The sequence below is a fragment of the Mirounga angustirostris genome, unplaced genomic scaffold, assembly GCF_029215605.1.
Source record: "Mirounga angustirostris isolate CCGP_5_RB_7025 unplaced genomic scaffold, mMirAng1.0.hap1 SCAF_15, whole genome shotgun sequence".
Lineage (NCBI taxonomy): Eukaryota > Metazoa > Chordata > Mammalia > Carnivora > Phocidae > Mirounga > Mirounga angustirostris.
In genome coordinates, this window is record NW_026991723.1 from 43,834,557 (window position 1) to 43,852,328 (window position 17,772).

The 17,772-nt window shown below is 36.2% G+C and overlaps 1 protein-coding gene and 1 pseudogene across 1 annotated transcript in view; one reads left to right on the top strand and one right to left on the bottom strand.

Moving 5' to 3' along the window:
• ADAMTSL1 (ADAMTS like 1) overlaps positions 1 to 17,772 on the top strand; it is a 939,419-nt gene that overhangs the window by 310,361 nt on the left and 611,286 nt on the right. The gene's annotated exons all lie outside the window — the stretch shown is intronic.
• On the bottom strand, positions 8,424 to 9,242 carry LOC123849351 (akirin-1-like; annotated as a pseudogene).

Below are 17,772 nucleotides of genomic sequence, written 5' to 3' on the forward strand. Positions count from 1 at the left end.
TAGCTAGTTGATCTCCACTCTCCTCTTCTCACCACCATGTATCTCTAACGAGATGTGTGGACAATCATAGACATGACTGGGGATGTCTGAAGTGTAGTTTTGGTTCATACGCATTCAACTCTCTCTTTCTTGCCCCATCATCTCTCCTATTAATTCCAAAAGCCATTTGTACCTGACCCTTTGGTCATTGTGCCCCATGATCTTAGCCAAAATGGATGATGGCCTCACTAGAAAAGGTGGGATTTCCAGAAAAATGCGGCTGTTGGCTGAATTCTTCACCACAAGAAAAACTTCTCTTGATTTAGACACGGGAAGGTTTTTCTTTCTTGTATCCTAAGAATGTACAGTGCTAAGAAATATGAAGAACTGCAACTTCAGGGGGGCATAATTGCTAATGGCTAGAATTTGAAGTTCTTTTTAGCAGCCAACAAGTTAAATCAGAATCAGCTATTATAATTAAAGTGGGAGAAGGAAGATAATTTGAAGAAATATTAAAAAATAAGAAAGTTTAATCTTGACTCTTGACATTTTCAAAGTGCTTGCTTAGTGTAAGTGGAAAACAAATGCTTTTTTTATTTAAATCTCTCTAGTTACAGCTAACAGTCATGTTCATAAAGTGAATCATAGGCTGAAGATCCAAATCATAAAAGCTATTTCCTCATTTTTTTCTGACATATCCAACTCTACAGAAAATACATAAGTCCTACCAAATATCAGTACCTCTCTTATAATCACATACATAATTTATCTGGCATCATCTTGAGAAAGGCATTTCATGTAAGTTAATTTTGGATATTAAGTCCATGCTATTTAGCCACTGATTTTTATTGTAAACGTTTTTCGGTCACAAATATAATGAGCACTTGTTAATTTTTTATGATGAAGTTCATCCTTCCTGCCATTTAGAAAAAGTTATCGAATGATATGAAATGTACAGCTATGAAGACTTTCTTTGATTACAATTGATGTTGGTAATCTTTATATATACTTATTTACCATTTTGATTTCCTTTTCTGTTGATTGCTAGTTTGAATCTTGCCTATTTTCTATTAGGTTGATTGTCTTTATCGTATTTATTTGCATGCACTCTTTATATATTCTGGAAACCAATCATTTGTCTACATATGGATATATCTTCTTTTAGGCTGTGGCTTATTTTTTATTTTTGCCTTTGTAGCATTTGGTTATATAAATATTTTTAATTTTGATGCATTCAATTTGTCAGTCTTTTCTATTCTGATTTGTGCTTTTATGTCTTACTTAAAAAAATCCTTTTCTTTCTTTCTTTAGTTTGTAAACATATAGTCCAAAAATTTTCTCCTAACACTTTAAAGTAGTGGTTTTACATTAGATGTTCGATTAATCTGGAATTTATTTAATGAATAATTTGATATGAAGATCTAATTTTCTCTTTTCTAATATGGATTACCAAATTTTCTATCTTCTTGTCCATATTGATTTATAATGCAAATCTGTCAAAACCCAGATATATTCTCCATTTAGTTTCATTACTCTATTTAGTTTCATTACTCTGTTGGTTTATATTTGTGTCAATATTACATTTCTCTAATTTGCTATAGGTTTATTGAATCCTGCTATATTATCATTTCTCAAACTTGTCTCATGACTTCACTGTTCAATATGGATTAGATTTGGCTTTTTAAAAAAACCCTGCTGAAATTAGTATGGCATTGGCTTTATAGATGAAGATATGGATAATTTATATCTTCATGATATTTTATCCTCCTATCTATTAACTTAGCATATATATCCTGCTAGTTAAAATAATGTTATATCTTTTATTAAAGTTTCTTAATTTTTCCCATAATGATTTTGAATATCTTGTTAGTTTTATGCCAAGGTTCTTTGTAACTTGTAATATTATTATAAAAATATGTTTTTAAAATTTTATTGTTTGATGGTAAATAGGACCACAGTTGATATTTTGGCTATACTGACCTTATATCTAGCAATCCTGTTAAACTCTGTTAGTTTTTTGTTTCTATATATTGCTTAGATTTTCTATAAGGATAAGCATGACTGAAAATAAGGACAGTTTTGTATCTTCCTTTTCAGTCTTTAGTTTTGTAGTTCATTTTCATTTCATTGGTTAGGGCCACCAGCCATATTGGCCTCCTTTATTATTTTAATGGGAATGCTTTTAACATTTTCCCATTAACTAGTTGTCTTCTGAGCATTTGTTAGGTTAAAATGTTTCATATCACTATTTGTCAAGATGAAATCTTCTATAACTTTACTAATATTTCATCTGCTTGATCAATCAGTTTTTGGTTAAGGTCTGATAATATTTTCCCTTATGATGATGGATTTATTGATTTCTTTTTCTAAGACTCTTTTCCTCTATATTCAGAATTTGCTTTGTGGTTTTTTGTTTGTTTTTAAGTGTAAATTCAGGATTTTTTATCTTCATGATGTTCAGAGGTTCAGAATTTTTTATCTTCATGATAGACTGTTCTTTTTTTTTTTAATTCTTATGTTAATCCCCATACATTACATCATTAGTTTTAGATGTAGTGTTCCATGATTCATTGTTTGTGCATAACACCCAGTGCTCCATGCAGAATGTGCCCTCCTCAATACCCACCACCAGGCTAACCCATCCTCCCACCCCCCTCCCCTCCAGAACCCTGTTTGTTTTTCAGAGTACATCTAGACTGTTCTTTTTACTACTAAGTAGTGACTCTCATTATCCTGATAGTTGTTTTCCTTAAACTCTATACTGTCTGATATTTATATAGCTATACCAGCTTTTCAGTTTTCAGTTAATAAGATATAATTTTCAATACTCTACTTTCACCATTTAGTGTCCCTATGTGTCTCATTTCTAGACACCATATTGGATTATTTTACTGTTGTTTTTAAATCAAATAGGAGAATCTTCTATTCTTAAAGTGGTGAAATTAGTTGGGTTACATTTGTGAATACAAACATTTTGATTTATTTTTTCCATCTTATTTTGTACTTCCTATTTTTTATGCATTTTCTTTCTTATCTGTTATTGTGTTGATCAACTTTTCCTTACCCATCTTTGCCTGCTAAATGTTTTTCAGCAATATGTTCTACTTCAACCTTTCAGTAGTTTCTCTTTCATTTTAGGCATGCATACCTCTTCAAAGAAAATCTAATTTAGTAAATACCATGCCCTCTTCTTAAAAAAGCCTTAGAGTGCCTTAGTTTTAGCCTCATCACTGTTTAGTTTTTTGAGTTGTACTTTGTTTTTAAACTTCCCAAATTGGACACAATTCTTGCTGTTGCTGTACACAACGATGTGAACAGCTGTAAATTTATTTAATCTTTTGAAGATTTGTGTTTCTTCAATACGAGGATTCCATAATTTTTTCAATTCTGGGGACATATCAGCCATTATGTGTTAAAATATTGTCTTCCTCATTCTATTCTCTTATTCTAGGATTCCTACTAGATGTGTGTTCATATGTCTTATTTATCTTTCACATATTTTAACCTAATTTGCATATTTTCCTTATTTTTATTTCACTATACTACAGTAAGCTGAATGCTTTGTGCATTTGCTTTTAGGTTTATCTTTTTTTAAAAAAAAGATTTGTTTATTTGACAGAGAGAGAGACAGCAAGAGAGGGAACACAGCAGGGGGAGTGGGAGAGGGAGAAGCAGGCTTCCCACTGAGCACGGAGCCCGATGCAGGGCTCGATCCCAGGGTCCTGGGATCATGACCTGAGCTGAAGGCAGACGCTTAATGGCTGAGCCACCCAGGTGACCCTAGGTTTATCTTTTTTAATATCAGAGTTGTCTATAGATTTCTCTTTAATAATTTTTTGTTACATCCTACATGTTTTGATATGCGATTTTTAAAAAAATTGTATTTATTTATTTGAGAGAGAGCATGCCCAAGTGGGGGCGGGTGGCAGAGGGAGAGAGAAAGGCAGACTCCCCACTGGGCAGGGAGCCTAACATGTGGCTTGATCCCAGGACCCTGAGATCATGACCTGAGCCGAAGGCAGATGCTTAACGGACTGAGCCCAAGTGCCCTGATATGTGATGTTTTTTTTATTATCATTTGATTCTAAGTATTCTCTGATTTTTATTACTTCTTATTTAGAAGTTTATAAATTTCCAAATATATTTATCTTTTTGTTAGTGTTCTAGTACAGGGTCAGTTATGTCTGTTATCTAGTTGTTGGTGCAGTGTTCTATATATGGCCTTTAGATTAATATTATTTTATAATTGGTATTGTTTCTATATTTATACCCTTGTTTTATTTTTGTCTATCAATTCGTTCATTCAGGGAAGAATCTCCTATCATGATGAAAAATTTGTAATTTCCTTTTTCAAATTTTGTTCAGTGTTTTCTTTTTATATTTTGGGCCATATTATTAAATGCATACAAGTTTAAAATTGTATCTTAAGACTTGTCTAAGTATTCTCTACCCTCTTTACCACTAGTAATAATTTTACCTTGAAGTCTACTTTATTTCCCATTAAAATAGCTATCTATGATTTCTTTTAGTAGTATTTTCCTGTTAAACTTTTACATCCTTTAACTTTCAACATTTTGTTTCCTTATGTGTTAAATGTGTCTCTTATATATAATTTTGTTTTTGCTTTTTTATTTTATCTAGTCTGATCAACTTTTTTTTAGCTATTAGTCTCTTTATATTATTATTGTCATTTTCATTCATTTATATTTTATAATTTCTCTTTTCCTATTACTTTATATTATTTTTTCTCATGCTTTGTCTTCTTATTTGCTTCATTCTGTGTCTTCCTTCAAGATTTTTTATTTTTAACTAATCTTTACACCCAACATGGGCCTCAAACTCACAATCCTGAGATGAAGAGTTGCACTCTCCACCAACTGAGCCAGCCAGGTGCCCCAAACTGTAGCTTCCTTCAACAGTTTGGAACTTAAAGTTTCTCTTCATTTTGTAGTTATCTTGAAAATTGTAACATGCATATTTCAGTTCCCAGTGTTGAGAGTTACTAAATATCTTTAATCACCTCACAAACAAGGGCATTTGAAATGAATTACCCCCAAGCATCCTCTTCGAAATTGTTTTCTGTTTTTGTCCTCAGTCCTAGTCTATCTTGCTTTTATTTTTACTCCATGAATTAATTATTATTGGCATTGTATATACTGCAGTCAGTGTTTGTTTCAGCATGCTCATGTACCATTTTTTCTCCCTCTTTCTTCCTTCATCTCAAACCTTAATTCTGGAATCATTTTCATTTTCCATGAAATAGTTTAGAATTTCATGTATTGAATAGGTACAGGAAATAAATATTTCCTTATGAGTTTGCTGCAAAGGTTTATGATACACCCCAATTCCTAAAAAGTAGTTTTCCTTGATAGAGAGTTGTGGGTTAACTGTTATTTTCTCTTTGTACTCTCCAAAATATACTACAATGTATAATCTCCCATTCTAACTATTGAGAATACAGCTGCCATTTTAATTGAACTCTTTTCTTTCCACTTTTGTTTTCTCTTTGTCATTGTTGCTTTGTAGTCCCTCTGTGATGTATCTAGATATAGATTTCATTTTTTTTCATTCTTTGTGAAGTTTTTTTTGTACTTTCTGTATTTGAGGATCATTGTGTTTCATCAGTTCTGGAAAATTTCCAGCCAATATATCATCAAAACTTACCTCTTCCCCTGATATCCTTTAAGAACTGTGAGTATATAGGTCAGAACTTTTCACTTTATTCTCCATGTTTCTTTACCATGTTTTTCTTTCTTTTTGCAGCATTTGATTTAATATACATTTACCTCTATTTCAGTTCATTAATTCTGCTCTTTTATCTATAGTCTGAGTTGTAACTTTAAATAGTTATTCACTTTATCTCCAGAAGTCCTATTTGGTTATTTTTCATATATGCTTGTTCAATTCTGAAATGTTACTTAATACCTCCAAGAATTTTAGTTTATTCTTTTAAATATTAAACATGCCTATTATACTTTGTACTTGAAAATTCTAATATATGCAGCTCATCTAGCTCAAATTCTATATATGTTGCTTCTGATGACTCTCATCCATGGTAGCTTATTTCCTCATGGGTTCGGTGATTTTTTTTTTCCCATTGTGAGTTAATTTTCTTTAAAATTTTTCTGTGGTAAATTTTTGAAGCCTAGGTTTAAAGTGTGTTCCTCCATAGTGGTTTTACGTTTGCTTCTACTAGGCATCTAGGAGCATTACTAACCCAGGATTTTTTTGGGTTAATTTTTTAACCACATAGATTCTTATTAATCCAGCTTCCAAACCAATATGAGTAAAAACTATGGTCTCCTTTTTCTTTTTCCCAATCTTCCAGAGCCAGGGCTGAGTTTCGAACATATCCCACCCACTCCTCAGAAGTCAGAGATTTTTCCTGGTTCATCTGTTGAGCAAGTAGCCATCTGGGGACCCTGGACTTATGTGAGATTCTCCAGTTCTCCAGTTTATTTTCCTTGGGCCTATAGTTTGGCCTTCTGTTACCAGAATGAACAGCTCAAATAAACAACAACAACAACAACAACAACAACACACACACACACACAGAACCTCAGGCTACTAGCAGATACCTACACAGTAAATACCAGCTTCAAAACTCACTTCCCCCCCTTTTTTTATTATGTTATGTTAATCACCATACATTATATCATTAGTTTTTGATGTAGTGTCCATGATTCATTGTTTGCGTATAACACCCAGTGCTCCGTGCAGTACGTACCCTCTTTAATACCCATCACCAGGCTAACCCATCCCCCTACCCCCCTCCCCTCTAGAACCCTCAGTTTGTTTCTCAGAGTCCATAGTCTCTCATGGTTTGTCTCTCATTCCGATTTCCCCCCCTTCATTTTTCCCTTCCTACTATCTTCTTTTTTGTTTTAACATATAATGTATTATTTGTTTCAGAGGTACAGGTCTGTGATTCATCAGTCTTACACAATTCACAGCGCTCACCATAGCACATACCCTCCCCAGTGTCCATCACCCAGCCACACCATCCCTCCCACCCCCCTCCCCTCCAGCAACCCTCAGTTTGTTTCCTGAGATGAAGAATTCCTCATATCAGTGAGATCATATGATACATGTCTTTCTCTGATTGACTTATTTCACTCAGCATAATACCCTCCAGTTCCATCCACGTCGTTGCAAATGGCAAGATCTCATTCCTTTTGATGGCTGCATAATATTCCATGGTTTATATATACCACATCTTCTTTATCCATTCATCTGTTGATGGGCATCTTGGCTCTTTCCATAGTTTGGCTATTGTGGACATTGCTGCTATAAACATTGGGGTGTACATACCCCTTCGATCACTACATTTGTATCTTTGGGGTAAATACCCAGTAGTGCAATTGCTAGGTTTTACAGTAGCTCTATTTTCAACTTTTTGAGGAACCTCCATACTGTTTGCCAGAGTGGCTGCATCAGCTTGCATTACCACCAACAATGTAGGAGGGTTCCTCTTTCTCCGCATCCCTGCCAACATCTGTCATTTCCTGACTTGTTAATTTTAGCCATTCTGACTGGTGTGAGGTGGTATCTCATTGAGGTTTTGATTTGGATTTCTCTGATGCCGAGTGATGTTGAACACTTTTTCATGTGTCTGTTGGCCATTTGGATGGCTTCTTTGGAAAAATGTCTGTTCGTGTCTTCTGCCCACTTCTTGATTGGATCATTGTTCTTTGGGTGTTGAGTTTGATAAGTTATTTATAGATTTTGGATACTAGCGCTTTTGATCTGTCATTTTCAAATATCTTCTCCCATTCTGTCGGTTGTCTTTTGGTTTTGTTGACTGTTTCTTTTGGTGTGAAAAGCTTTTTATCTTGATGAAGTCCCAATAGTTCATTTTTGCCCTTGCTTCCCTTGACTTTGGCAATGTTTCTAGGAAGAAGTTGCTGTGGCTGAGGTCAAAGAGGTTGCTGCCTGTGTTCTCCTTTAGGATTTTGATGGATTCCTGTCTAACATTTAGGTCTTTCATCCATTTTGAGTCTATTTTTGCGTGTGGTGTAAGGAAATGGTCCAGTTTCATTCTTCTGCATGTGGCTGTCCAATTTTCCCAGCTCCATTTGTTGAACAGACTGTCTTTTTTCCATTGGATAGTCTCTCCTGCTCTGTTGAAGATTAGTTGACCATAGAGTTGAGGGTCCATTTCTGGGCTCTCTATTCTGTTCCATTGATGTATGTGTCTATTTTTGTGACAGTACTATACTGTCTTGATTCTTACAGCTTTGTAATAGAGCTGGAAGTCTGGAATTGTGATGCCACCAGCTTTGCTTGTCTTTTTCAATATTCCTCTGGCTATTCGGGGTCTTTCCTGGTTCCATACAAATTTTAGAATTATTTGTTCCATTTCATTTCTTATAGAACTCTGCTTGGGGAAACTCCATTTGTTGAGTGCCACTGAGGGCATATTTTGCTAAACTGCTGCTCCAGGTATTTTTGTTTGGAAAATCTATCACAGTAGGGCATAGCTGTTTATTGGATGAGCAGAAAAGAAAAATATGCTTGTGGCAACCAGAAAGTTTTAAGGTCTTTCAAGTTGTATAAAATGGACCTGCAGAAACATTTAAGTGTTCTCAGGATGCAAAGTTGGTGCTGAAATGTGATATCAAACCAGTTGCAAAAAGTGTACAGCAGCCATCTCTTGAGGTCAAACCTGGTACCAAATATGCAAGAAAGCTTCAGGATACGTAGCTTGTTGGCCTTGTCCCATATCGTTGCATAATCTGATCATGTGTGAATTTCACAAAAGATTCATATTCTGCTAGTTTGGTATCGAGGATTTGCTCATACTCTTCCCGATTTTTATCTTCATAGTCTTTTAAGAGACGCTCACATATTATTCCAACTTCTCAGAGGGTAAAGGTGGGCTGGTCCTTCTTTATCCAGGAGGAACCTGGAGAAGTAGGTGCTGTGAGTGCTGAGGAATGAGGCTGACTTTCCAAAGTACAAGCTTCACTCTGATTAAGAACAACTTCTAAATGTCTCCACCTTTGATAACAACTATATTCTTGTTTTATGTTCAGAAAAATTTGTTCCGGTGTTGGAAGGTGCCGCTTGCTGCCGGGCGGGGCGGGCTGCAGAGTTGGCGGTGGGGTCTGCGACTGGAGAAACGGTGGAGGCTTGGCGTCCAGGGGCCTGAGGCCCAGAGTGGGGCTGGGCAGAGGGGCACAGCACCGCCGCTTCCGGGAACCAGGGCTCAGTAGAGCCGCCTCGAACTCCATGGGCCGCTTCAACGTCGCCCTGCACGCCATGCTGCTGAGGGGCCAGGGACCCGGAGCTGACGCGGAGGTAACTGCGGCCCAACCTCCAGCTCCTCCGCGGAGCTCGCAAGCCTAGCCCTCACTTATTCCTCTTAGTTGTGCTTTCTGAAGTATTTGGTTTCTGGGAAATTCTCTTTTTTTTAGGCCAGTCAGCCAAACAATGAAAAAAACTTTTTTTTTTCACTTGTATTTGTCTAGTATTTTCAGGTTTGCTGTACTAGGACGATTTCTCTGAGCATCATGTCCACCAAATTATTGGGAAGGGAAACCTCTACTCTCATAAATAGAATTGCTAAACACCACTTGATTTTTTGTGCACATGGACTCATGGTTACCAATATATATATCCGTTATTGTATTGAATCAAATACAGTGAGGCACCCAACACTTAGTAGGTGCACAGTAAATGACAGTTGAATAAATGATAGTCTCAAGGTTGATATATTTACATAAAGCTACTTTCCCTATATTACATTGTCCCATATTTCTATGATTTTTGGTGCTCATATTATTTTTTTGTCTCCCTCTCAATCATCAAGCTTCCTTTCTTGTGCCTACCTAAAGGAACACCTCACTTCCTGATTCTAACATTTACCAACTTTTCCCCTAGAATGTGTTTAAAATCGCCTTCTATTCTACTTGTAAAAGTAACATATTTTGAAAAGAAGAAAATAGGTAGCACTTGAAATCCCATCTCCCAGATATAATCACTACTCAAACTCTAACAATTCCCTCTTGCCTTTTTGTCTGTGTGTGTCCCACCTATCTGAGATTGCCCTCATGTGCCAGTAAAAGGGAAGAGAAGCACTTTACCCAGCAGGCTGAAGAGATTCCTCAGAGCTCCTGTCAGTTGACAAAGGGCATGGAGCAGATGGAGCTTCTCCCTTTCTGAAACTATGGTTCTTCCCAGAAAGCAATGCTGATGTAAGAATGACTCAGTTAAACAACTGCATTGTTTATTATTGTAATAGAATTTATCAGTGACAAAAAATAAATAAAATTCAGTCAGGAGCAGACTCATGCTGTCAGACTTTAAAGTATATTTTATATTTAATTCAAGTTCTCGAGCTTCATTACATCTTTCTTTGTAGTGTACATAAACTTCTCAGATCTTCCCATACAGTAGGCTATCTAGGACATAAGGGGCCATCCTTCTAATTATTTCCTCATTTGCTTATAGATTTTCTCATTTTAATACTATCACCATAAATGGGTATAAAGTGCATGTATTATCACATTTCTACTGTTCTACTAAACAGTTGAGAGTTTACTATACTGACAATCTTATATCCTACTTTTTCATTTAATAACATAGGACATAAGACTATTACCATATAATTATTTTAATAAATGTACAGCATTCTGTCATATTGCTGTTCTGTGATTTATTTTCCAGTATTTTTCTGTTGAATTTTCCCCAATATTTTACTGTTGCAAATACCTCATTATGAACATCTTCATGCATAAAGCTTTTTCTACATTTCCGATCTTTTTAAAGTACATAAATCTGTTCCTATGAACTACTCATTTGCTGCTTCTAAACTGCCCTGGGGTAAGAAATTTGATAAATAAGCTTGTTTGAAGTAAAGCTAAGTTAAAAGTCAATAGGCTCTGAAGAAAGATTAAATTCATGGATTAAATTCAAGTCAATTTGTGACTTTTTTTTTGCTTTCCCCTTAGCTTTTTAAATTTAAATTAAATTTAGTTTCAGGGGTAGGATTTAGTGATTCATCAGTTGCATATAACACGCAGTGCTCATTACATCAAGTGCCCATCACCCAATTACTCCATCCCCCCACCCACTTCCCCTCCAGCAACACTCAGTTTGTTTTCTGTAGTTAAGAGTCTCTTATGGTTTACCTCCCTCTGTTTTTATCTTACTTTATTTTTCCTTCCCTTCCCCTATGTTCATGTTTTGTTTCTTAAATTCCACATACAAGTGAAATCATATGATATTTGTTTTTCTTTGACTGACTTATTTTGCTTAGCATAATACCCTCTAGTTCCATCCATGTCATTGCAATGGCAAGATTTCATTCTTTTTGATTGCTGAGTAATACTCCATTGCGTGATTTGTGTGTGTGTGTGTGTGTGTATATACCCCACATTTTTTTTATCTATTCATCTGTTGATGGACATCTGGGCTCTTTCCATATTTTGGCTATGGTGGACATTGCTTCCATAAACATTGGGGTGAATGTGCCCCTTTGAATCACTATTTTTGTATCCTTTGGATAAATCCCTAGTAGTGCAATTGCTGGGTCATAGGGTAGTTCTGTTTTTATTTTTTATTTTTATTTTTTTAATTTAATTTTATTTTTTTAAAGGTTTTATTTATTTATTTGACAGAGAGAGAGCACAAGCAGGGGGAGCAGCAGAGGGAGAGGGAGAAGCAGGCTCCCCGCCGAGCAGGGAGCCTGATGCGGGGCTCGATCCCAGGACCCTGGGACCATGACCTGAGCCAAAGGCAGATGCTTAACCGACTGAGCCACCCAGGCACCCCGGGTAGTTCTGTTTTTAACTTTTTAAAGAACCTTCTTCCAGAGTGGCTGCACCAATCTGCATTCCCACCAACAGTGTAAGAGGGTTCCCCTTTCTCCGCATCCTCGCTGACATCTGTTGTTTCCTGAGTTGTTCATTTTAGCCATTCTGACCAGTGTGAGGTAGTATCTCATTGTAATTTTGATTTGTATTTCCCTGATGATGAGTGATGTTGAGCATTTTTTCATGTGTCTATTGGCCATTTGTATGTCTTCTTTGGAGAAATGTCTGTTCATGTCTTCTGCCCATTTCTTGGCTGATTTCTTGTTTTTTGGGTGTTGAGTTTGATAAGTTCTTTATAGATTTTATATATTCATCCTGCCCATCAGGACTTCATGAAATTTTGATGTCAGAAAAGCCTATCGTGTCCCATCTCCTCCACCCCTACTCCTCAGCCCCCAATCCTACTTCCACACTGGTCCACGTGTTGAATGTGGTTTAATAAATGCCTTCCCCCAAAATGAGGCACCAAATTGCTATAGACCTGTGTGAAAAGCAAAAGACATTTCATAGCTCAAATTGTTAATGTGGTTTGGAAAGGCATAGGCATAAAGTAAAACCTCATTCGTAAAGATCCCATTGAGTCATTATTTATGTATCATTTATGCTAGGCAAAAACTTACTTTGTCCTAACAGGCATCTCCATAATGGAAATAAATAATGTAAGCCTTTTTAAAGCTTAATGTTTACAAAAAGTATATATTTATCCATTAGATGTATCTTTGATAAAAACCTTCTACTAGGCAATTCCTTGTTAGCACAGTATGAATTACTCTTTGTATTTGAAAGCAATAAAATCATATTTTTCTAAAATATTAAAAAATGCTAAACTATGACCCCTTCAGATGATCCTCAATTATTCTAATTACTGAGTTTCTATAGTATTTACTCAGTAAAAATGTTGCTTTGCTCAGAAACATTTTTAATAATGCTAAGGATAATTAATGCAGAAAAGAAAAAAATGAGTTTGGCTCCTGGCCAGTTAAAATTAAATATGATCATTTGTGGAATAATTATTATTTTGCACAGTTTAGCTAAAATCCCTAGATACTTAGCTTGCTTTATTCTCGCCTAAGGTATATATTAAAATATCTATTTGTGAACTGAAGGCATATGTTTTGGTTATGTTTATGTCTGATTGATCTTCTTTTTCTCTCTATAATTATTTGCTACACCAGATAGGTGGGTATTGATTTCATAGTAAAATTTATGTTTTGAGAATAAAGGCTTGTGTTTGGTAGGCACACAGCTAATGTTTTCTTTAGTTGTACCTGCCTTTTATAAAGAGAGTGGTAGTGAGGTCAAAGTAGCAGCAGAGAGTTAAAGAGAGCATCTTTTCTTTTTTTGTAGTTGACATGCAAAATTATCTTAATTTCAGGGGTACAACATAGTGATTTGACACTTATACACATTGGGAAGTGATCGCCACTATAAATCTAACTACCACCTGTCTCCATACAAAGTTGTTACAATATTATTGTCTCTATTCCCTGTGCTGCATGTTGCATACCCATGACTCATTTATTTTATAACTAGAAGTTTGTACCTTTGAATCCCCTTCCCCTATTCGCCCATTCTCCCAGCCCACTCCCCTGTGGCTACAACCAATTTGTTGTCTGTGTTTATGAGTCTCTTTCTGTTTTGTTTGTTCATATTTTTTAGATGCCACAAATAAATGAAATTATATGGTATTTATCTTTTTCTATGTGGCTTATTTCACTTAGCATAGCACCCTCTAGTCCAGAAATTGTAATTTTTGAGGTAACTTTATGTTTCATAGTGTTTCTGATCGTGAAAAGATATTCATACCCTTCACCCTCGTAGCCCGTCTCTACCAAATCCACTTCCCCTCCTGCCCTTCTTCTCCTGGCCTTGCTGTTCTTCTGGTCATCCAGGTTGGAAATGACAGTTCTTTTCTGCCACCCCCCCCCCCATTCAGTCTGGCTTCAATTCTTATAGCTGCTTCAGTTCATCATCCTCATGCTTTCTACCAGCTAAGGGTCTTCTCCATCTTTCCTAGATGGTTGTCATATCCTGGTTAGTCTTTGGTTTCAAGAGCCTCCCATCTCTTTCTGAACATTTTTATTTCTATTCTTTCTTATAAGAATTCTAACCATGTCTTTCCCCTACTCGTTAATCTTCACCTGCCTTAGCATAGCCTGTGAGGCTCTCCTCATTCAGTCTTCACCTGTCTTTCCAGACCTATCTCCTCCTGCTTGGTTTATCCATAGGGCCAACTTATCTACCAGGTATGATAGCACAGTACCTAGGGCCCAAAATGCTCTTTGGGGTTCATGACAATATTATAATTTTAATGAATTATAAAATTAGAAGAAAAAATGAATATAATGGTAATAATAATCATGAATTCAGACTGAATATATTTAGCTTTATACCAACACAGCTGTAAAATATCATTTTTAATATGGTTTCTAATGGAGGAATGGGTCCACAAATGCAAAAGTGCCTAAGGCCATGAAAACAATAATGCATCCCTGTTTGCATACATTAAATTCTGGCCCCATTAGATTTCTCATTGTTCCTCACACACCATTCATGCTTTCTTGTTTTCATCACTGTTATTCTCTGTACCTAGAAGTCATAGTCAGACTTAACCCACCCAGTTTTTCCTAAGAAAACTGTACCCAAACTTAAAAGCACAAATAGCTATTTTTCCCTCATCTTTCCTACCCTCCATCTATTTTATATCTATCCTAAATCACATATTTTACATTCTCATCCATTTTTTAACTCAGCAATGATTTACTGAACACCTACTATGTATCAGGCTTTATACAGGAGGAGTCTAAGAGGAATAAAACACCCAATTCTCAATGGGTTCTCATCTCAACGGTATGCCTAAAATGCTCTTTAGGTTTCTCTGCTGCCTATTAAAAACTTAGCTTGAAAGTGTCTTTTGAAACCTTCCCTAACACCCCAAGCAACAATGATCACTCTATCTCCTCCATTCCCATAGGATGTTTAGATGGCATGTATTATATCATATATTATAATTGTTTCAGAATGAGACAGTAAAAGGTATGGTTGGTAATTTCTTGAGGATACTGTGTCTTCCTTCATTTTTGAGTCACAGAGCCTGGCCTATAGAAGGGTGTCAAGGCATGTTTATTAATTAAGTCACTGAAAGAATAATGAAGTCAGTTTTTTGGAACTCAGAACATATTTTTCCATTTTACTATAGAAACACTGTACAAGGAGTTAACTCTTCTAGTCCAGCTTACAAATGACTAACCAATAGCACAAATGAAATAAAATCCAATAGACCTGTTCCACCTAAAAGCCATGGGTTGTGTAATAATGTTTCTATGCAGAAGTTATTCAAAATATGAGTGAAGTATATAACAAATCCTTCTTTCTTGGAGAGAGGATATTGGCTTTGGCTGGCTGGTGGAAGTGGGAGAAAAGTCTTCCAGACCTTAAGATCTGATGATGGTACCTGTATGGCTTGGATTCCAAATTCTAAAAAGGTTGGCTATAGGCATATGGATATAAAAGGACCAGAAAAATAGAGCCTTGAAGGAAATGGTGCGACTAGAAATTCATTTATTAAAAAAAAAAAATCCTATCCCCAACCCTCACTACCACTCCTGACCAAGGCAAAGGCCAAGTCCTCTTAGCCTGCCTGAATCTGTGTTCTCGTGTAAAGGCAAATTCTACTCTTTCTATTCTCATATCTCTCTCAGGAAATAGATGTAGAGTTGGGATTGAATAGTTCCATTGTTTATTTCTCTGTTTCCCTTAAGATTCAATCATTGGCTTTAAACAGCAAGTGTTTGCCTCCTTACTAGGCTACTTCCTTGGTCTCAACCTAACAAACTACCCTTAGTATTCTTAGCACGTTTGTGTGCAAATCTTAACAATCCTTCTGTGCTTACAGATCCTGTCTATTTTTTATATTCATCCTTGATTATCAATCCTTCCTGTGATCTTTCTAAAGGGCCTTTTGGTATTTAAATTCACCATTGCCTCTCATGCCAGTATGTCCTGGTTGGCATCATCATCAGAAAGCTGCCATTCATGACATCCATACTAGTTGCCAGTGCTTTGCAAAGTGTTTCAAATGTGTCATCTCATTTAATTTCACATCAAAGCACAAAAAAATTGTCAGCTTCCAGGACAAATCTGTTTCCCCCCCAAGCCTTCTCTAATCCCTTATCTGCTTTATGTATGTATATATGTATCTATCTATCTATTTTTCTTGAAATATAATTGACATACAACATTATATTAGCTCCAGGTATATAACATGATTCATTATTTGTATATATTGTGAAATGATCACCACAATAAGTCTGGTTATCCATCACCACACAGTTACAATTTTTTTTTTCTTGTGATGAGAACTTCTAAGACTCTCTTAGCAACTTTCAAATATACAGTACAGTATTATTAATTCTAGTTGCCAGGCTGTACATTATATCTCTAGGACTTATTTATTTTGTAACTGGGAATCTGTACCTTTTGACCTCCCATCTGCTTTACATTCATCTAAAGCACTTACAGGGGGCGCCTGGGTGGCTCAGTTGGTTAAGCGACTGCCTTCGGCTCAGGTCATGATCAGGAGTTCCGGGATCGAGTCCCGCATCGGGCTCCCTGCTCGGCGGGGAGTCTGCTTCTCCCTCTGCCCCTCCCCCCTCTCATGTGCTCTCTCTCTCTCTCTCTGTCAAATAATAAATAAAATCTTTAAAAAATAAAAAAATAAAAAAAAAATAAAGCACTTACAGTATTCCACATTGTCTTTGTAATGTCTTCCAGATCTTAACACTTAATATGGTCTGGATCTCAAACTCTAGAAAAGTTGGTAATGGGCACATATGAATAGAAGGACCAGAACTAACTCCAGGGCTTTCGAAGGAGTAGCTGATGGAGACCAGAGCCTCTTGTTGGTTTACACATGCATTTTTCTTCATGCCAAGGGGAAATACTGTCATCCTAAATGAAACTTTCTAGAGATAGTGATATCTCCATGGAGTTCAGAATGACAATTGGAAGCTGACTGGGAGAAATGAGGAGAAAGGGCCCCTTGGGGCAAAGAACAATGTGAGGAAAGATCTGGAAGCCAGAGAGATCATGGCATACTTGAGGAAGTGCCCTCACCTGACAGGAACATAGAATCCAAAGGGGAAAACAGATGAATAGTGTCCTGGCACATATAGGTGCTCAGTAAATATGAATATATGAACATATGAACAAGACTGAAGAGAGATGTACCATCAAATCCATCTTCCCTAAAATCTAGAGAGGAGTTATTGTTAAGAGGGATCAGTAGAGCCATATGCATATCAGATGTCATCTGCGGACTGGAAAGATAATACAGAATGTTTCAAACATATATGCATACTTTTTTGTCAAACAGTATTATGATTAGTTCATAAAACACAAGTTCAAATAAGAGGATTACTGAACTCATGTAGCCTTTTGTCATAAATTGTAGGCAATAGATGTTAAAATTACATGTATTCTCATGCAAGTGGCTGGGAATATAGTTTGTATTAAATTCTAATTAAAAGGCTGAAATTTACTAATCTAATTTCCTTCTATACCTAGTTTGTTGAGAGTCTTTATGATGAAGAGGTGTTGAATTTTGTCAAGTGCTTTTTCTGCATCTATTGTGATAATTGTGTGGTTTTTATCCTTCTACCTGTTAATGTGGTATATCACATCAATTGATTTTTGTATGTTGATGAAAGTCACTAATCTGGAATACACACTCATGTCTAATACTCTTCCTCTGGGGGCATTTTCCTATTCTCCAACCACACACCATTTATCAATTTTGTTTAACTCTGTGTTAGGGTACCACATCCTTTCTTGTACCTCCTCACCAGACTGGACAAAGCTTTCTCACACTGGACTTGTCAGCACCAGCTCTATCTTCCTTGATGTCTTTTTTGTAACCCCAGGCCATTTTTCTGCTTTTCTTTCAGGAGAACTACTTAGAAATAACCATTGCCCACTC